Raw genomic sequence first — 22,085 nt, forward strand, 5'->3', positions numbered from 1 at the left:
GAACCTTTCTCTCCATGCCTAGTACCTTGAGCAGTTTAAATATATCAGTAAAGCTAAAAACGACTAAAAAAGTGAACCAGGTTCAGTCTATGTTTTTCGGCACATGACCTATGGCGAATCATATTCATATAAGAATAACTCGAAACAAGTATCAGTCATATTACAGGAACATTAAACGGAAAATACCTTCAGCGGATTACAATCCCGATCAAAAGCATCAGATGACGGGCAAGGTTAGTATATCTGAAAATAAAAGACCGAATATAGGTCATACACATCTACCACAAGACCATATCATCAGTAGTCTATCCAACAAAACTAAGATATATATTTATATCAGAATATCTAGGGGATGACCTACACGACACAACCTATGTCCTGTTATCCTGTACATTTTCTAAAGTCAGAGACTGCATGTCCAAACAGCTACTTAGTTCTCATTTTACTGGGACGGGGAATCACAGGCAAATATATATCAAAATCCTTTAACTGGCTAATGGGCATCGTGGTTTATTAAAAACACAGATAATTATCAGCATATCAAGTGAGTCACGCCATATTTACGCGTCATTACCTATTTAAAGCACAGCCTAAAGAGATTGGTAAAGAACAAGCAAAAAGATATAACCAAAAAGTCGTACGAGTTTCTTCAAATTCCCGGCAATGCTCACATAAGTGCCAACACTAACTTTCAGTTTGGAACGAGAGCTTACCTGGAATAGCGAAGAAGAAAAGGAGAGTACTCCAAGCGTCACCAGTAACGTTTCTTATGTGTCAAGCCAAACTCACCCCTGCGAGCAAATTTATACGTATGCGTGCCAATTAACAGTCGCGGCTTCGACAGACAGTTAGACGAAGGACCAATAGTTTCGATGTCTAAAACGGCCGCCATCTTAAAATGTGCAAAACCACCATGTGCATCAGCCGAATCGTATATCACAGTATTAGGGACCCTTAACATTATGAGTACCAAATAAAGCCTCTTGCCATAAAGGTCTTAGTGCTGAATTCCAGATCAAACAACAGCCTGTTTAATGATTTACTTCGTCTAACTGTCTGTCGAAGCCGCGACTGTTAATTGGCACGCATACGTATACTGGTGACGCTTGGAGTACTCTCCTTTTCTTACCTCAAGGTACTAGGCATGGAGAGAAAGGTTCTCTTTAGACTGAAATGATGTCTAAGAAAGTCGTACGTTTTTGATCAATGGTTATGATTTGACCTGTGGGGGATAAGACACAAGGTGATGTCTTGTCTCACATTCTCTTCCCCTTAGACCTTTTATGTATACACGAATGAAATTGTAAGGATCTACACTCAGGATTTGTCATAAGTGTGGCGAAATAAACAACAATATATACTTCATTTGAGACTTGTTTTTATGGTGAGTTAAAAAATCTTTTAGGGAAACCATATGGACGTAATTGGGTTACATTTTATCTTTATGACACACTGGGACTGTCATATTCCCTTTCTTTATTTTCACAATGATGAGAATTAATTAAACTTCTAGTATAGAGCTTCTTTTTCACTTCAAGGTGTTTCTTTGTCGCTTTTTTCCCTTTTGCTCGTTTGGTGCTGGGCAGCACTTTTACATCTTCGGTTAGCTTTCACTTGGTGGATATATTCTTTTTCCCCTGATTTAGGGTTACTTTTCTTTCTCTATCTGAGTCACATTTGCACCATCTATGTGGACCTTTTGTGTACTGAGATTTTGTGAGAATATGATTCTTAAGTGACAAATGTTTTGAACAGAACAATTTTTATTGTTGTTGTTGTAGCCCTGAGGAAGTCGCCGGGCAATTTACCCGAGACGAAACACGTGTTGGCTACTGAGCTCGTTGTGGCGTTTCTAACGATGCTAATATGTCACTATGGAAGAATTGAGAAGGAACAAAGAAGATTAAAGAAATAAAAGAAGACATTTATTTGTTTGATTTACTGGACTCTAAATCAGTCTCTCTACAATTGTTATTGAAAATTGATGTTTAAAGGCCTAATTGCCTTGTTCTTGCTCGGGAATCTCTTTTTGTTTTTCAGTTTTTTCCTTTGTGACTTTTGTGACGGAGGAACATTGGGGCATAGGTGGCTGTTCCCCCTGATTTTCCCTAGAGCACTTTCCAGATATTGATTGATAAAGCTGACAGGACATTGGATGTGCGCAAGACTGTAACCCTGCCACGGTTTGAAGTCACACAGCAATACAGAAATAGGCAACTGACAAATGACCTGTCAACTTTTGCAAAGGGCCTTGCAGAACGCAGGAACATGTTTCTGGTAACTTCTGATCTGGTTGAGCTACAAACATTTTTTTTTTTTGCATTACAATCTGCAGATTATGCAGCAGATGAATTGTGTCGCAAATGAGGGCGATCTATACTTGTACGAATACTGCCACAGCCAGAGGATCTGATAATTTCAGTAGTGTAGATATTAGTAAATATGCTTCCCCAGGTGCCACGTTGCATCCCAGGAGGTATGATCCATATTAGGAGGCACGCAGTTATTATTCTAGGTTTCTATGTGCATTAGTGTGAAGATTTGTGTATTTTATGTGCCTTAGTGTGAGGATTTATGTATTTTATGGGCAATCCAGAAGCAGCAAATAAAGCATATTCAAACAAATAACTAAGTAGCCATAGTGAAATCATCTTGTGAGGTGAAAACGTATAGTTTCTTACCTGTCGGTATAGTTTTGCAGCTTGAAGACTTTCTGAATTCACTATGTTGTGCATTATTCCGCCATCTAGTGGTTGGGTCCGGAATTGTATTTCTTCTCTTTTTTTTTTTTCGTGGCCCAGGTGGGCGACGAAATACCACCATTTGGTGCCTTTTCGTGATGTCGACGTGCCTTCTCCGGAAGCTCCCACCTTTGGTCGCCATCTTCGGATTCTTTTTTTTTTCTTGCTTCTTCTCCTTGAATAGTCTTTGTCCTGTTTTAATAGTCGTCCTCCTATCTCATCTTTCTGGCGGAGGAGGGTGGGATCGCTAGTGAATCCAGAAAGTCTTCAAGCTGCAAAACTATACCGACAGGTAAGAAACTATACGTTTTGCAGCGTGAATCTTTCTGGATTCACTATGTTGTGCATAGACTTTGTAGCGGTTCGCTAGGTTTGTGGTGGCTGGGTGGAAGATGAGTGTTGGTTACTGAATATGTGTTGTAAGACCTTCTGTCCCACTTGTGCTTTTTTGTTCATCTGAATATCTATGCAGTAGTGCTTAGTGAACGTGTGCACTGAGGACCATGTTGCTGCTTGGCAAATGTCTTGAATAGGCTTATTTGCTAGAAATGCAATTGTTGCGCCTTTCTTCCTTGTTAAGTGAGCATATTTTGCTCGTTGTAATTTTTGCCCTGCCTGTTTGTGGCAGAATTGTATGGTTTGTGCAATCCATCGTGCAATGGTATTTTTGGTAAATGGTCTTCCCAGAAAACTGCTGGCAAACGACACAAAGAATTGCTTTGTTTTCTTGCATTCTTTTGAACCTTTCTATGTAGAGCATTACTGCCCTCCTGGCGTCCAGTGTGTGTAACGCCTTTTCTGTGCTTGTGGTTGGTTTTTGTATTGACTGGTTTATGTGGAACCTTGACACCCCTTTGGCATGAAATGTGGGTCAGTTCTCATTCAGATCCTGTCATTGTGTATTTGTAGGTAGGGCTCTTGCAGTGCTAGTGCTTGCAATTCGCTTACCCTTCGTAGTGATGTGATAGCTACTAGGAAGGCTGTCTTTAGCGTGAGCATATGCAGTGTTGCTTTATGAATAGGTTCAAATGGTGTCTTCATCAATTGAGTTAGCACTACATTGAGGTTCCATGCTGGAGGTGGCATTCTGTTTGGCGGTGTGATCCTTTTTGCCCCTTCTAGAAATCTCTACACTACTTGGAAAGTAAAGAAACTCTTCCCTGTTTCTCCTCTTGTGTAAGCCACTATTTTCTCTAAGTGCACCCTTAGTGATGTGTAGCTTAGTTTATTTTGTAGTTGATGTGTTAAGCACTTCAGTACTTTTGACTCCTTGGTAATCCTTCTCTGTAGTTTCTCCTTAATGCACCATTTGGATAATCTTTTCCACTTTGCTACGTAGCACTTCCTTGTGGTAGGCCTCCTTGCCTCTCTTAGCACCGCCATTGTGCTTTCTGGTAGTTTGAAGTGTGCAAACTCTAGGTCTTCAGGGGCCATGCTGCTAGGTTGAGGCTCTCTGGCTCTGGGTGTAGCACCCTTCCGTTTTGCATTGTTAACCGGTCCTTTCTTGTGGGGAACCTGTGTGCAGGTGCTTGTGCCATCTCCATAATCTGTGAGAACCAGCTTTGTCTGGCCCACTGAGGTGCTATCAGTATTAGCGTCATGCTGCTGATTCTGCGTTTGTTTAGTACCCTGTGTATCAGTGGAAAAGCATAGGCAAATGTCCCTGACCAGCTTACCCATAGCACATTCCCTAGGGACCATTTGCACGGTTGTCTGGATGTGAAGTTTTGGCATTTTGGTGTGTTGCAAATAGGTCTATTTGCGGAGTTCCCCATTTGTCGAATATCTTCTGTATTTCTTGTTGATTGATTTCCCATTCGTGGGATGCTGACGGCTGTCTGATGAGCCCGTCTGCTTCCACATGGTCCTTTCCTGGTAGATGTATTGCTATCAAGTCTATTTGCCTTGGAATTGCATATCTCCTGTGCTAGTACTGATAGTGTCACTGATTGTGTTCCTCCTTGTTTGTTGATGTAGAACATCGTGGTTGTGTTGTCTGTTTGGATAAGTACACTGTGTCCGTACAGCTGTTTCTGAAAGGCTTTTAAGACTAGGAACACTGTATTCAACTCTAGGTAGTTGATGTGTTTTATCGCTTCCTGTTGTGACCACAATCCCCTTACCTTGAGGGTGTTTGTGTGTGCTCCCCACCCCAGCTTGGAGGCATCTGTTGTGATGGTCACTGTAGAAGTTGGTTTCCCTTGTGTTATGTTCTTCTTGTTCCACCATGCTATTTCTTGCTGTACTGCTTGCGTGACAACCACTAGATCCTCCCAACTCCCTGTTGCCTTTGACCATTGTTGTTGGATCCATTCTTGGAATGGGCTCATGTGGAGACGTATATTTGGAACAAAATGTATGCACAACGCCATCATACCCATCATCTTGCCCACTGTCCTCACTGTCAGAGCTTGCCCCTTGCGGTAAAGACACGTCTCCTTCACCATTGCCAACATTCTCTTTGTGCTCAGAAACACCTTGCCCTGTATGGTGTTGATCTCTTCTCCTAAGAATATCTTCACCTGTTCTGGTTCGATTGAGTACTTTCCCCAATGGATTGAAACCCTAGTTGGACTAGTGTTTGCATGACCTATGGCATGTGTCGCTTGCATTGGTTGTATGAGCTTGCTTTTACCAGCCAGTCGTCGAGGTATGGGTATACATGTATTCCATGCCTCCTTAAGTGTGCTGCTATTGCTGCCAAGCATTTTGTGAAAACTCTTGGTGCGGATTTGAGTCCAAATGCCAGCACTGTGAACTGGTAGTGAATTTTGTTGATCATAAACCTTAGTAGATGTTTGTGTTCGTTGTTGATGGGGATGTGTAAGTAAGCGTCCTTTAAGTCGATAGTTGCCATGTAATCCCCTTCCTATATTTGGGGTATTACTTCTTGCAGCGATGTCATTTTGAATCTTTGAGTTTTTATGAACTTGTTTAAGAACTTTAGATCCAGAATTGGTCGTGAGGTTGCGTTCACCTTTGGTATGAGGAAATAGGTGGAGTAGACCCCCTTGTTCCGTTCTTTGCATGGTACGATTTCTATAGCCTTTTTGTTTAGAAGCTTCTTGTAGCAAATGAGAACGCTCCTTTGCTGAGTGTACTCTGCTTTTCGGTCTCTTGTTTGGAGGTTGTCTTACTAGTTCTATACAATAGCCATATTGTATGAGGTTTAGTATCCATTTGTCTGATGTGATCTTCTTCCATTCCTTGAAAAAGTGTTTTATCCTGCCTCCTACAGGTGTTAAATGTTGGAGGAACTGTTGTTGGTGGTAAATTAGTTCTTGTTTTTGACTTATCCTTTGCTGCACCCCTAGAGAGGTTGACTGGGTGTGCGTTGGTCCTACAGCTAAGTCACTTGGATGTGGGTTGTTGACCCCTCTCTGTCTGTTTCCTCGAGCTCGCCCTCGAAAGGATTGCCCTGGGAGCTGGTACTACCAGCTTTGCTGCTGACCCTGGTTACCTCCTTGATACCCCTGTTGGAAGGTTTGGTGTGGTGCCACAGGTTGGTGGCTCCCCCTACCCGCTGGTCTTCTTGAAGGTGTTCCTCTTTGCATTCCTCTGAACTGTAGTGCCCCCATGGACCTAGCTGTTTCATTATCCTTCTTGAGTTGATTGAGTTTCTCGTCAACTGGGGCACCGAAAAGCTGTTCCCTGTTGAAGGGTGTGTTGATGATGTTTTGTACTTCAGCCTTGAAGCCTGAAATTCTTAGCCAGGCATGCCTTCTCTCAGTTACTTCCAGCATCATCTGCCTGCTTGATGTCTCCACTGCATCCAGGGCCGACTTCAGACATGTATTAGCCGTGCTTTTCCCTTCTTCTACCAGGTGGCTCACCCTTCTCTGGTATTGCTCTGGCAGATGTTTTAGGAGTTCGCCCACTTCCTCCCAGTGCTGGTATGCGTGCCTGTTGATGAGTGCATTTGAATTGCCGATGCGCCATTGGATCGCCGCACTCCTTCCCATTAGGTCCATTCTCCCGCTTTCCTTGTCTGGAGGTGGTCCTGTATTTATGGGTATATTGACCCTCTTCCTCGCAGTGGATGTTATGATTGAATCCGCTGGCACTGATCCCATAATATACATAGGGTCCTTGGAAGAGCGTTTGTATTTCTTCTCAGTCCTTGGAGTTACTGCTTTACACATAGCAGGTTCCTTGAAGGCCTTCTTCTCCTGGTCCAGCACACTTGAGAGCATGGGTAGGAATTGGCTTCTTGTCTGGGATGGTAACAATGTCTCCAGCAGGAAGCAAGATTGACTTTCTCCTCCTCTAGCTGCACTCCATACGTGTCTGCAGCCCTCTTATCGACCTGGTTGTAGATTCCTATGTCGTCCAGCGGCGAAGGCCTCGAAGGGTAGGACTCTACTCCCTCTTCCAGGGATTCGGCGTCGAGATCCTGCCACTGCAAGTCTTGCACCGCCGAGGATGTCGAGCCCTGCTAAGTCAGTTAGTCTTCCTCACCTTCGGCATCGCCGTAATACAGGTCTTCCTCCTCCTGTTCCTCGACCGGTTCTGGTGTTGTCGGTGGTTGAAGTTCCTCGACGCACTCTTGGGCCTCGGCTGTGGGCTTCGGCGGGATAGTGTACTGACTCATTTATTTTTTCGTCAAAGTCCCTCTTGCATTGCAAGATGCTAGCCATTTCGGCCTCGAGCCTCTTCTTTTTCTTCTCCATCTCGGACGAATGTTCAGCGTCAAGAGTTTCGGCCTTTCTTTTCGCGGTTGTCGACGTCGAAGTTGTAGTCGCGTTCAACCATGGACTTTTTCGACGTCGAAGGGTCCCCTTCTGGACTGTTCTTCGACGCCTTTGCCTTATTTGGGGTTTTCGCCGTATGGGAGTCCTTGTCAAAGGAACAGACAGGCTGTTTGTCCTTGAATGCAGTTGTGGATGTTGAGTGTTTCGACGGCAATGCTCCCTTCGAGGACTTGGGCTCACTCTTGAGTATCAGTGGAGTGCCTGGGGTTCCGACGACTCTTACCCCCTTCGGTGTTTCTTTTGGACCTCATGGACTGTGTCGTCCTCCGGTCCTTCGGCGATGTTGTCCTCTTCTCCACTGGAGAGGCCCAAATCTCGAAACGATGGAGGCGCCCCTGCCCCTGCATGTTGCAGTTTGCCCTTCTTTGCCTCTGACTTACTCTGAGGGTCTTCGGGGTGAATGCCGCGCAGGCGTTGCAGTCCTCGCTTCGATGGTCGAGCGGCAGGCAGAGATTGCAAACTGGGTGTTGGTCCTTCTGCGCGTACTTGTGGTGGCAGTTGGCGCAGAATTTAAAGGGTCTTTTGTCCATTACCGCGCCCAGGGAGCCCCCTGTGTGTGCATTTTCCGAAGGAACTTCAAAGTTCTTGAAGTTTTTCTCCTCTTTCGTCGTCCCCGTTACTTGACTAGAAGTCCGGTATGTTCTTAGGTGATTTTCCAATTTTCCTGTTTTCTCGTGGATTCTTCTCTCCAAGTTGTGGAGCTCCGTCACTGACGATCCAGACCCAACGGTGGAAAAAAAGAATCTGAAGATGGCGACCAAAGGTGGGAGCTTCCGGAGGAAGCGAGTCGACGTCACAAAAAGCACGAAAAGGCACCAAATGGTGGTATGTCGACGCCCACCTGGGCCACGAAAAAAAAAAGAGAACAAACACAATAATTCTGGACCCAACTACTAGATGGCGGAATAATGCACAGCATAGTGAATGCAGAAAGATTCACTCTGCAAAAGTGATGCCATGTGTGAGGTCAAAGCAAACACAAAGATGACGGATGGAGCGCTGAAACTTTTCAGACACTCACCCTTAGTCATAGATCTGGGTTGAATCCATCATCGTTCTTTAGCTCACTTTGCCACCTCAGTTCAGACCCAGCTATATGCAAATCAGTCTTGACCCTGTGCCTCATGGGAACAGTCCAGCCTGAACTGCCAAGCCAGGTCTTCCCTGAACCAGAAACAAGCATCCAGGGACCGATTTCGGAGTAACACCCCTTATCAGCCAGGCTAGCTTGAATCCAGTGGCAAAGTGAACAAGGGGCCCACGTCTGGGCATACCCTGCCAACTTGAAGCAAACAAAGCAAACACTAGGAGATGATGGACAGAGCGCTGAAACTTTTCAGACACTCTTCCAAGTCACAGATCTGGGTTGAATACATCATTGTTCCTTAGCTCACTTCGCCACCTCAGATCAGACCCAGCTATAAGCAATTCATGTGTGAGGTCTCAAGCAGTACAATAGAGGTGAGTTGCGGTTAGTCATGTCTGACAAACGTAAGAGCCTTTGACTGAAAATGTTGCTATTTTCTATGTGCACATCAACAGAGAGCCTTATTGAGTGAGACACTCACTGGTGAAAGCAAGAAGCCTAAACTAGGTACGGAAATACTTACGTGGAATATACACAAATATAGTGTGATGTATATCATAAGCATAACACCATAAATCCTTAACAGATTAATGAAAACCAACAGCACCTAAGTAAAATCAGATTGATATTATGTCAATGCTGAACTTCTTCAAACAATCGTTTGAGGGCTCTATTGAACAAAGTGCCCCATGGGCACAACGAATGTGAGTACCCGTTTGTGCGCGCCAGGGCACTTACGTATTACAGAGACTGCTACAGACACTTGTGCAGCCTCTTCTGTAATACTGATAGTACTGGTACACATTTAGAGCCAGCCCTATAGTGAAAGGGAGTTCCCTCATTTGCATTGGGGAATGGTCCAATGCAAAGGATAGAATCGCTTTGCCTTCGCACCCACATCATATTACAGATGCGGGCGCAGAGCCAAACACGCACTTAGGAAGAGCACGGATAGTGCACTACAAAAAGGTAGCACATTGTTTATGCTCCCCCTAAGGGCGGCCCTCCGAAGGTGTGAAAGGGAGCCCGATGCCCCCCGACATCCCTCTGCGGGCGGGTGCAGTCACTTATTGCACCCTCCTGCAGGGGGTATCTCTCTGCCCTCGTTCTAGTGCAGGCGTGAAGCCTTCTGCACAGAGAAACACGGAGCGGCTTGGAAGCAGCCATTTCATATTTCACTAAATGTGTCGCCCCCAGAGCAGCGTGGGTTCGCAGCTGCCCTGCGTGCTGCGTATTCATTATATTAGAGAGGACTATCCGGGTCTGCGTCGGGTGCACCAATGGCACAAATAGGGACAGTGCTTCCAATGTATAATACAGGACCAGATATGCTTACAACTGTATGCCTTTCCTCCTTATTTCCACAAAACCATATACATTGCAATAGTCTTTCTCCACAATAATGAGACTAGATGCATAGTCACTGAATATAAACACAAGCCTGAACTGTTAGCTGGCTGAGTAAACTAGCTGTATTATGAAGAATGATCAGCCTGCTATACAAGCTAAGCAGGCTTGGGAAGAGGCAGAAAACATTTACGGCGACACAGCACGCCTTCAACAGGACTGGAAAGAACACTGAACATGTTGCACCAGTCCTCCTGCAAAGGATCATGGTAGATGCAATTCACTCAGTTCATTATACTTAAATTTTTATTGCTTTAGTAATCAAGCAATTGCTCAACCAGTGCTAGAAAAACCTTGACACATTTCATGATTCTTGCCACTCCTCAGAGAAGAGCATTCCTTCCTTTGGGATGTTTATCTGCTGATTCTAAGTAGCTACAGAGCAAGACTAAACAAAATGCAGATCCAATCCCACTGATTTGGACAACTAATTGACTCCTTCCTAGTTTGGAGGTGGCTTTTGATATTCTACAGATGTGGAACGGAGCTTACACATGGTCTCTTGACTCCTTCCGCAATGCATTATGTTGGATACTATTCAATCAGAAATTTTAATCAATTGTTTTAGAACTAAAGTACTTGCTGAGACGGTGCTGGAAATCTCCTGAAATGTGGTAGCTGCCACAAACATAACGAGTATCCTTCATTTGGCAGTGATTACAAGCTGCCTACAAATAGCTGTGGTGAAATGATAGCCTTCAGCCTTGATCAGGTCTCCTTCGCTCTTAGGAAGCCTCATTTCCAAAGCACTCTGAGGTGCCCCAGCTTCCTTCTCCTTCAAAGACTCATTTACCCTCTACCAAATGCATTTTTCTGGAATTACTTCTCGATACAGCGGCAGGACTCAGCCCTACATGCTACCTCTTTTATTCTGTCACATGAGTAGTTGAAGAGGGACAGACAGGATTAGTAGATGTCAACCGACTCAACCCTTACCTCCAATTGGCCCAAACTTCAAACCGAACACTCCATCCATACAGAAGACTCACAGAGCTGAACTGCCTGTTCAGGAAAAAGCACACAAAATGCCACGCGACAGCCATGACATATGGCTATCAATGGTGCAGCATGTGCAGTTGCACCGGGCCCTGTGGGGTGAAGTGCCCACTGCACCTCAGTTATGGCTGTCTCTTTCTACTTGTGGAAAATGCACTCTTTATCTTGACACTCACTCAGCCATTTTGTACTCTTCCCTCCATCTTGTCTCTGCATACAACAGCATGTGTGAAGGAATGTTCACCCCTGTTTGCCCTTTCTGTGCCTCATGAGTCATCCGACTCGTATGTGACTTCCCGAAACGGGAAGTTTCTCAGATTGTGCAGAAAGCTACGTTCTTCTCCGTATGTCTGTGGCGATAATTCAACCATCACATAGAGCATCTGCTGATGTGTTTTTCACGTACACATCTCCTGACTTTTTTTCTTCTTTGTTCAGCTCATGAGCAAAGGGAAGGGTGGCTCTGCACCTTTGGGTGATCCCTAGGGGGGCCCCCCAAATCCACAATTGGCACCCAAGAACAAGGACCCATCAGAGACGCAGCTGCCCGGTCGAGGGGTCTCAACGAATAAGATTGAACGGACGGTAGTGGGGTGCACCTACGCAGAGAGACCCTCGTCTTCGTAGCCACTGCCCAACTTTCTCTCCATCTGCGAAGACCCCCGCAAGTGGTGTCGGTCCTGACTGGGGCCCTCAATAGATTTGGACGATTTCTGCAGTAAGAGACCACCTGGAGGACGAGACAAAGGATTCTGGTAGGGTTGCTAGATTGCGACACCCTTATGTTCTGGTTATAGTTCCGATTTGTTGTTTCATTTTTTTTTTTTATTCACTATTTGCAAAAAGTGAAGGCAAGCGGGTAATGTGGACTTTTTTGTCCAATGCAGGATCTTTGATAATAAGAAAAAGGTTTGGTAGAAACTATTGTAACCATGCCAGTGTGTAGTAAATTTGTACGGATATGCTGTTGTATATCTCAGTCAGATGTTTTGGAAGAAAGTCAACCAGCCCCATCGAGGGTACCCCGAATAAAGAAATGTACATAAAATATGGTATTTCTCCCATAATGTACAGCACATTATGGAACAAATACACGTCAAAGGATAGGGATAATACCTGGACAAAATATGGCTCTTTTGACCCTCATAAAATAGAGGCAGTAGAAGCCTTGCAGACTGACAGATTTGTCCAAAGTGCGGAGAGACGGACGCCGCCACATTAACTTGGTGAGGTTGTTCTAAATGCATGCTTGCGCAATTGATTGAATTGGAGACACTTGTTACTGTGGGAGATTGTAGATTGGGATTATTAGTTTTCTCATTTATTGAGGGTCTCCAATTTTAGGGGACAATGAGTAAGCTAAGAAAATGCATTTCTCATGGTTATTGTTGTTTGGGAAGTCCATATTTGAACAAATTGCTCCACTCCCCACCCCAAATTGGAGGATGTAAGTGAAATTTGGGGTGAATCTTTGGAATAGATTTTTTTGGTATAAAATATACAAAATAAGAATGAAGATTTGAGTGGCTGCTGGACGGCTCCGCAGATTTAAACAAAAATGCAGTATTTACAACAATGTTTGTTTTTTTCCAGGAAAAAAAAATAAGAAGGTAACTGAAGAAAAATAAAAAGTGAGATAAGCAATATGGGAAAGCTTTCAAAAATGGGTAAAACATGCACCACATTAGCAGGGCTTGGAAAAAAAAGTCTACTCACAATGTCGAGCAAGATTTAATATGGACGAGCTATTTTAGGGATTCCCGTAGCGAGTTGACAACGGGTGTTCTGCTTACTCAGCAAACTGAATAAGGAATAACAATGTTTTTAAATATTGTTATCTTGCAACATTTGCTCAGCTTTCAGAAACAGAGGTCAAAAGTCAGTTTGTTTTCTGTGACTGAAGTTAAAGGATTTTGTCAAGTGAACTGCGTGACAATCCCACTGTGCAAAGCATGTGAAATGAAAGGCTGTAAGATGCCAGGTTTCTTTTTCTCAAACACAGCACTGAAATAGCTAATAAGTGTACGGTTCAAACATTTCAAATATGTTACACTAATTATGAAGACACATTTTTGTAATTATGTGGTGAGAAACAAAAACTTTTTTTAATAGGATCGAAACAAATTACATGTGTTTGCTTGGTGATCTGCAAATGTTAGTTTTTTTTGCTGAATGCCGATTTCCAAACATTGTTTGTGCACAGTGTATTTTTATCAGTAAGACTACATGTTAGTGGGAAACTTTTTGTGGCCATTTCAATGGAGAATATGCTATCTGTAATGACAGTGCACTACTCCAGTATGCTTTGTTTTACTAATATATTTGTGATAGGAGAGTTTTAGACATAAGCTGGAAATTATTACTAGTCCTGCCCAGATGAAAATACTATTACCAAGTCCATTACCACAAGGTCCAGCTAGTCAACAGCCTGACGCACCCCTTGCCCAGGATGCGCAAAACATTGTGCCTTAACAGGGATATGTGCAAATGCTAGCCCATTCAATTGGGCCCTTTGTTTCAGTGAAGGTGCATTCCTCCCCATGTTCACAGCCTGTTAGAACAAGCTTTCTGGGGACCAGGGCACTCAGGGGTCACTATGCTCCAACTGCATCAACAGGAGTGTTCCCTACTTGTTTTGACTCTTAAGATAGCAAGACAGGGCAGTCCAAGGCTTACTGAAAGAGGTGAGGTGTGGTTAGACATTTATAATACAGTGCACACTGAACTACCAGCTGGTGAACATTATAATCCAGTCACTGCTTTACTTTTTATAAAAGCATAAAGTACCTTGATACGTCCAAGAGAATTATATTACACATACAATTAGGATAAACAGTGAAAACCAGATGTCTCTATACCCGCTGGGCCAGAGTTCTGTCCCCGGACAGTATTATAGCACCTAGAAGCTAAGCACTATAAACAGACAATTGACATGAAAACCTACAATCAGCATTGCAGTTTTACAGACCATGTTGCACAGGGTTGCTCTCATTAGACATATTCTTATTATGAAAGTTATTTAAAATTGAACAAAAAAAATTCTGACAGTGTTATTGCAAAAGGTTAATTTTATGTAGGGGAGACAGAAATTAATGGGAAATACGAGGGAGAGGAGGACGACAATGGAACAGGGGCTGGTCAACCTTCATTGGATCCGGCACAGCAACATAGTGGAGGATTAGGCCAAAATGAATGTGCCTATTGCTTACAGGAAGGGTCATTGGAAAAATGAATGCTCTAATTTACAGGGCCAAACAACGGTGGCGAGAGGAAGGGGAAATTCATTCATTCACAAGGAGTACAAGCAGAAGTGATGCAAGTACACTTTTCAGACTAACACTAAGATGCAGAAATGAAGGAAGTAGAGTAGAGAACGGATGCAGAAGAGGAGAGGGCAGATTTTGATGAAAGAGCAGAAAAGATTCAGACAAAGCTGAACAGGGGAAGGTAGATTTAGCTGGGACAAGGACAGATTAGATGTAGGTTATGTGTTACATTTTGACTTTTTATTGAAAACACCAAGCTTTACGTATTGACAAACTGCTTTTGCCAAGTCTTATTTGCTTGGCTTTGAATTATATGGGAGAATTTGCAAATATTAACTATTGACGTAGCTCTATGCTATTTTCATTCTTGCTTTATTTTGTAATCCTTCTTAAGTTATGATTGACATCATTTGTACCTTATTTATTAGAATAGGTAATCTTTTCTTTATGGAACGTACTGTGTGCAAGTTATGTTGTATTTTTGCACTAACTTTATTTTTCTATTATTAATTCTGGGACCTGATTGATATCTGACTAATGAATAACCCCTTAAAAAATATTCACAAACTCTCATTAGTAACTATAAATATATATTTGCATTTGTTTACTTGCCTATGTTTATGAAGGAGCTTTTATGGTCAAAATATGGTAGCAAACATTTCCGCACTATAAGCATACAAACAGACAGAAGCTTTTACAATGAGGACTACTGACATTTGATTAGAATACCTTTGAATACCCTCCATAGGGCAGTCTAGGAAGGGCAGAAGGTTCATGATACCAGTTAATAAAGCTGGCCCCTATGTTAATGTACCGCTAATGGTGGTGGGGGGGGGGGGAGACATGATTTCCTGGTGCATACCGGTGCTACTTGTACCTCTCTAGTTCATAATCCCTTTCCTAGGTCTCCTCTCTCAGGTAAATTTAATACATCTGTGGGATTTTCTGGCATCCCTGTTCAAAGTACTATTTTATATGTCTATCTAAAATAAATAATGTGTATGTATATTAATGTTTTTATTTCTAGATTCTTCAGAGTTGAAAAGAATATTGTTGTAACAAATTACATTGTAAGGTGGAATGTGCTAAAATGCATTCTAAATGCAGTGCATTCACCAGGGACTACAAAGGATGGATAATATATAGTAGGATTTAATTCATGTATTGAGGTTTAGTAATGAGAATATGAGTATATGTAAATACAGAAGGACAGTGTGCATTGAATAACTGTGCTTCATATTATACTGTTTTGGGATGCTGCGAGTATAGATTTAATACGTCTTTCAGTATACAGGTGCAGTCTTTAAAGGTGTTTGCAATTGGATTTCAAGGTATAAAGGATTTGCGCAGTTTGACAACTACGAGTATTTTGATTCCCAGAGGTGTTACTATGACAGAGATTTTCAACTGTATTTGCTGTTGGGACAAGCTATAGTACAATGCTTTAATTCTTCTTTTGCTTTTGGAGATAATGGATTTCTTTTTAAGCCAACAAATACAGCATGCACCATTAATAGCACAACTATTGCACGGCCTGTTGCTACCAAAGTTTCAATTGTAGAATGTGCTGCACACACCTCCTCTGAGGACTATGTATCATGGTTGTGAGTACACAATGATTCAGGTTGCTTTTACTACACATGATATCATGATCTAAAGATAAAGGATGATGATATGTACTATGACCCCAAGTATATTATTGAAAGGGCTGGGTGGAAGAAAAGGAAGAAGGGAACAGGGGAGGATGTATGCAAACAGAAAAGGAATATGGATAGGCCGAAATGGAGAGATACGTTTACCACCGATAATGCTTGCTCCCATGTCCCAACTTTTTCATCATTCATCACTTGTAGGACGTGATGGAATGATCAGACTGTTTTCCTAAATGTTGGTACAAAGTTTAAATTGGAATGGGTACTTCCACTGCCCCAGGCCACTTCTCTTCCCCACATTAAATTGACTTCCTCAGCATGCCCCCTACTCAAACTACAAGTATGTGTTGGTTATTGTGTGCATGTTCAGCACATGGACTGAGGCATACCAATCCAAGAACTGCAATGTACAAACGATTGCACCTTGATGCCTTTGGGCTAAGTTAGTGCTCCATACATTTTATATTCATTCATTGCCAAATGACTCCTGAAAGAATTCATACTGCGCTTTAAAGTACCTATGCTTTTGGGTTCTGCCAAAGGATTGGCGTTCATCTCACATGTGATTGAGGGGTTGTGCAAGGGGCTAGGAGCTACACAGAAACTACATGTGTTCCAGAGAAACTACCAAGTGAGAATGGTATCCCAAGCTCATCCTAAAGGGTTGCACGTGCTCCACACAGCAGAGAAATGAAGTGTGTGTGTAAGCAAACCCCAAACATACATCAGCTAAGAACATCTGGAAACATCAACGCCCCAACCCCTCAGTCTACAAGTTGTGACAACGAGACATCTTTACCTTCTTCATCACTTTGTTTTCTTCATATTGAAAGTGCCTAAGTAATAGAAGTGCTAGTAACCTCTCAAATTACTTGAAGACAGGCACCAATGGTTACTTTTTCAGTTTACAGGTATGACCACTGAGGCTCTGCATTATTCCTCAGGAAACTTTTGGAAAGAGTAAAAGTACAGCAGAAGATAAGACTGTCTTCCAACTGGTCACACTAGCCACACGTACCAACGGTTGAAACAACGTCAAGGTAAGGGTACACATGAATCCCTTCCCTCCGCAGGTACGCTGCTACTGCTGCAAGGCATTTTGTGAAAACCCTTGGTGCGGACTTCAGCCCGAATGCCAGGGTTGTGAATTGGTAGTGATCCTTGTTGATTGTGAACCTTAACAGTTTTTTGTGCCGCCTATTCATTGGGATGTGCAGGTAGGCGTCCTTGAGATCCACTATGGACATGAAGTCCCCGTCTCCCATCTGCGGGAGTAGTTCTTGTAGGGACGTCATTTTGAATTTTTGCGTCCTTACGTACTTGTTTAGGAACCGTAGATCCAGGATGGGTCTTATTGTTTCGTCCACCTTTGGTACCAGGAAGTAGTTTGAGTACACTCCTTTGTTCCTCTCCTTGAAAGGTACTGGTTCTACGGCCTCCTTTTGGAGCAGCTGTAGTGCCTCCTCTGCGAGTTGTGCTAGCTCCTGTCTCGAGTGTTCCCTTCTTTTTGGTTTTCTGTTTGGAGGGCTCCTTTCCAACTCTATGCAGTATCTGTACTGATTGATGTTGAGTATCCATTTGTCTGTAGTAATTTTTTGCCATTCCCGGAGGACAAGCCTCAGTCTTCCGCCTACTGGTGTTGCATTCTCGTGGGCGTTTGGTTTGTGTACCCCCTCCATTTTGTTCCTTTTGTGCTCCACCCTTGGAGGTATATTGTGGGTGAGCCATCTTCTTCGTGCAAAGTCACTTTGAGGTGGGTTGGTCTCCCCGTCTTCTTCTTTGTCCTCGTCCGTTCCCCCTACCGCGAAAGGACTGGCCTCTAGGCTGGTACTGCCAGTTTTGTTTCTGCTGCCCCTTTTGGGCGTGGCTCTCGCCTTGCTGGCCTTACTGGAAACTTTGGTGAGACGTTCCCGGCTGGTTACCTCCCCTTCCGAAAGGTCTCCGAGTCGGGGTACCTCTTCGCATCCCCCTGAATTGCAGGGCCCCCATGGACCTTGCCGTCTCATTCTCTTTCTTGAGTTGGGTGAGCTTCTCATCCACCGGTGCCCCGAACAGTGTCTCTCCATTGAAAGGGGTATTCAGTATATTATTCTGGACCTCTTGTTTGAATCCTGAAATTCTGAGCCAGGCCTGCCTCCTTTCAGTGATTCCTATCGCCATCAGTCTGCTTGAAGTCTCTGCCCCGTCTAATGCCGTCTTAAGGCATGAGTTAGCTATATTCTTCCCCTCTTCCACTAGATGGGAAGCCCTCTGTTGGTACTGTTCGGGAAGATGTTTGATTAGGTCCCCCCTCTCGTCCCAATGTTGGTACTGGTGCCTGTTCAGTAGCGCATTTGAGTGCGCCATGCGCCAGTGCATTGCGGCGTTCCTCTCTATTTTCCTTCCAGTGAGGTCCATCCTTCTGCTCTCCTTGTCAGGAGGTGGCCCGAGGTCGCCGGGACATTGGCCCTTTTTCTGGCCGTGGATGTGAGTCAGCAGTGACAGATCCCTTGATATATGGCGGGTCCTGTGAGGAGTGTTTGTATTTCTTTTCTGTTCTGGGCGTGATGAATCGGCATGTTGCTGGGTCCTTGAACGCCTCTTTCCCTTGGTTCATCACACTTTGGAGCATGGGGAGGGACTGGCTCCTAGTTTGGATGGGTAGCAGTGTTTCGAGTAGAAAGTCTGCCTTTGGTTTCTCTTCCTCTAGTTTCACGCCAAAAGCTGCAGCTGCGCTTTTGACGACCATGTTGTACGCCCCAATATCATCTGGCGGCGAAGGATATGTCTCTACGGGCTCTTCTGGGTTTTCGGCATCGAGGTCCTGCCATTCCAGCTCTTGCGTCGTCGACGGTGCCGAGCTGTAGATCGACTGCTCCTCCTCCTCTTCTTCTTCTCCCTCATAATAGAGATCTTCTTCCCCTTCTTCGGTAGCTTTCGACTGCTCTTCGGCGTCGCACTCTTCCTGCTCCTCGACTTCGACGAGAACTTTCGCCGGTTTCGCTGGGATTGTGAATCTCTTCATCGAACTCCTTCTTCCTCTGAAGGATGCTCTCCATCTCCGCCTCGAGCCTTCTCTTTTTCTTCTCCATTTCGGAGGCATGATCGGCGTCGAGCGCTGGTCTTTTTGACGGAGCTTGCGTCGACGCGGCCTTGACTTTCAAAGTCAAACACCCCACCTCGTGGGCCTGTTTCGACGAACCTTGTTTTTCGGCGGCCTTCGGCACCTGGGAGTCCTTCTCGAAGGATCCGCTGGGCCTTTCGTCCTTGGACCCACTCACGGTCGTCAAAATGTTTGGCGCCGGTGTTCCTTTCGAGGACTTTGACTTCGAGTTAGTGTCTGGTTTTCGGGGCCCTACCTTGTCGGACGTTTTCTTATCGGTCTATGCGACCGTGAAGTCATCAGGTCCCTCGGCGATGTTGTCTTCATCGTCGGTGGAGAGGCCCAGGTCGTACAGAGACGGGGCCTTACCCTTGCCTTCCATGTTGAAGTTGGCTCTTCTCTGCCTCTCTCTCACCCGGAGGGTCTTCGGCGTGAAGGCGGAGCAGGCGTTGCAGTCCTTGCTTTCATGGTCGATAGGCAGGCAAAGGTTGCAGACTGGATGTTGGTCCTTCTGCGCGTATTTGTGGTGGCAGTTACGGCAGAACTTAAACAGTGTTTTGCCCATTCCTGCGCTCAGAGTCCCTGAGTGCGCATTCTCCGTTGGACGTCGAAGATTTCGATGTTCTCTTCCTACTTTGTCGTCCCGGCTCTGTGTTCTTCCTCTCTGTAGTCTTCGCTTAACTTCCCTTCGATGAAACTCGTGCTCTTCTTCTTTCTTCGTTCAAACTCTGGAGCTTCTCGTTGACGATCCAGACCCAACAGCGGAAAAAAGAATCTGAAGATGGCGCCCAAAAGGTGGGACTTCCGCAGGAAGCACGCCGACGTCACGAGAGGTACACCAAATGGTGGGACGTCGACGCCCACCTGGGCTACAAAAAACAAAAAAAAAACAAAAGAAAGACTACAAATCCGGACCCAACCACCAGATCGCGGAATAATGCACAGCATAGTAAATCCAGAAAGATTCACGCTGCAAAACCTCTCAAATTACTTGAAGACAGGCACCAACGGTTACTTTTTCAGTTTACAGGTATGACCACTGAGGCTCTGCATTATTCCTCAGGAAACTTTTGAAAAGAGTAAAAGTACAGCAGAAGATAAGACTGTCTTCCAACTAGTCACACTAGCCACACGTACCAACGGTTGAAACAATGCCTCAAGACTTTCAGCTTGGCTCCTGTCAACAGGAGGGACTGTGGAAAATGAATTCTTTATCTTGACACTCGCTCAGCCATTTTGTACTCTTTCCCCCATCTTGTCTCTGCATACAACAGCTTGTGTGCAGGAATGTTCACCCGTTTGCCCTTTCTGTGCCTCACGAGTCATCTGACTCATTTGTGACCTCCCGAAACAGGAAGTTTCTCAGATTGTGCCAAAAGCTACGTTCTTCTCCGTATGCCTGTGGCGATAATTCAACCGTCACATGGAGCATCTGCTGATGTGTTTTTCGCGTACACATCTGACTTTTTTTCTTCTTTGTTCAGCTCACGCGCAAAGGGAAGGGGGGGGGGTTAAGGGTATAAGAACTATGAAGACTCTGCTGTGTTCAGATTTGCCTCCTCAAACAGTTACGGGTGTCTGTTGCTGATGCTCTCTCGCTCATGAGATTAAAATAAACTTCCTTTCTCTCTGTGCTCCAGTGTTGGTCTCACGTTGTTTCTGGACCTGAGGACGAAGGGTGGCTTTGCACCTTTGGGTGGTCCCTAGGGGGCCCCCCAAATCCACATACTCACCCAGGGCCTTGGGGCTGCATTTCCCTTTCTTGCGATAGGGCCCTCTGTGCCTTTGGCCTACCACTGCTACGTGAGCTTTTGGGAGAAATGTGTTGCATTAGTAGTGTGTGTTTAAGTCGGAGTATGTGCAACTAAAAGTGAATTCAAATGTGTGCATTGATTTGCACCAAAATGAACAGAATTTGAAGCCAGACTGTCTAACTGGAAAGCAAGGGAGCTGAGATTCCAAAATGGATGCTTTGAGTAAAATGAATCCCCAAAGCACAATCTTTTGTTTTTAAATGTATAAATACTTCTTTTTTTGCATCATATTCATTGGATTTGTAGTCTCGCCTTCATAACTGATAGTACTTTAAATGAAAACTTTTTGTAAATCATCATGTGCATAAGATTGTAGGTTTGATGGGAAACACATTTAAAACACAGCGTTCACAGTACAACGTCATCTTCAGGGAAGATCAAGATACTACACCAGGAGAAAAATAAATTGTTCTTTTTTTTTTAATTCTCTTGTAATGGGGCTGCAAAGTGGAAATGTGTACAATGTTAGGTACAATGCTGATATATTAGTATTAAATGAACATGGCGCAGTAGCTAAACGAGCGACCAAAATGAAATACTTGTGTAATTTCACCAACCGTGCATACTGCGGTACATACCAAATTAATACACAACTGGCATAGAAAAATTTACAGTTAATGCTTTGGAAAAAAAAACTGTACATAAGTAATTTATAAAACAGAAGCTTAATAAATATTGCAACTTTATACACAAAAAACGTCACGTTTCTAATATTTAACATTAAACTACACATCTGAATTAGGCAACTTAAAAGTAACTCGTAATGGCATGCCAAGATTGCATTTTGAGATGCCGATGAGGAATATGTGCAGACAGCGCGAAAGCATGGGGTCCACATGGTACTAGTAGGCCTTCGGTGCAAGACTTATTTTCACACAAAACAAAGTTGTGCAATTTTATTTTTTGCTGCTAGTTGAATAAAATCCAACTTCTGTGAGCTAGGAAGACATGTATACCAAGTTAATCAAAATACAAGGTAACAAGTGTGATGCCCTGGTCTGAAGTGAGACATTATCATAAGTGCCAATTGTGATTCTAGTACAGAGTAAAACAGTACTTTTGTAATAATAAACAAAAAACAAAAGTGTGCACACACCTACCGATTTTCTGTGTCTCTTAGATGTGACTAAGGTCAACAATAAATTACAGAAATACTTTTTCTGTTATTCAGGGTGTAAGAGGAACGGGGTGCCAATTAGATTAAAAAAACAAAAAAACAAAGTGACTGTGAAAATAGAGTAGTTAGGCCTCTAATGGCATTCCGAGTCACACGGGAATACTGCATAGCT

Source organism: Triturus cristatus, chromosome 1_2 (assembly GCF_964204655.1).
Source record: "Triturus cristatus chromosome 1_2, aTriCri1.1, whole genome shotgun sequence".
Taxonomy (NCBI): domain Eukaryota; kingdom Metazoa; phylum Chordata; class Amphibia; order Caudata; family Salamandridae; genus Triturus; species Triturus cristatus.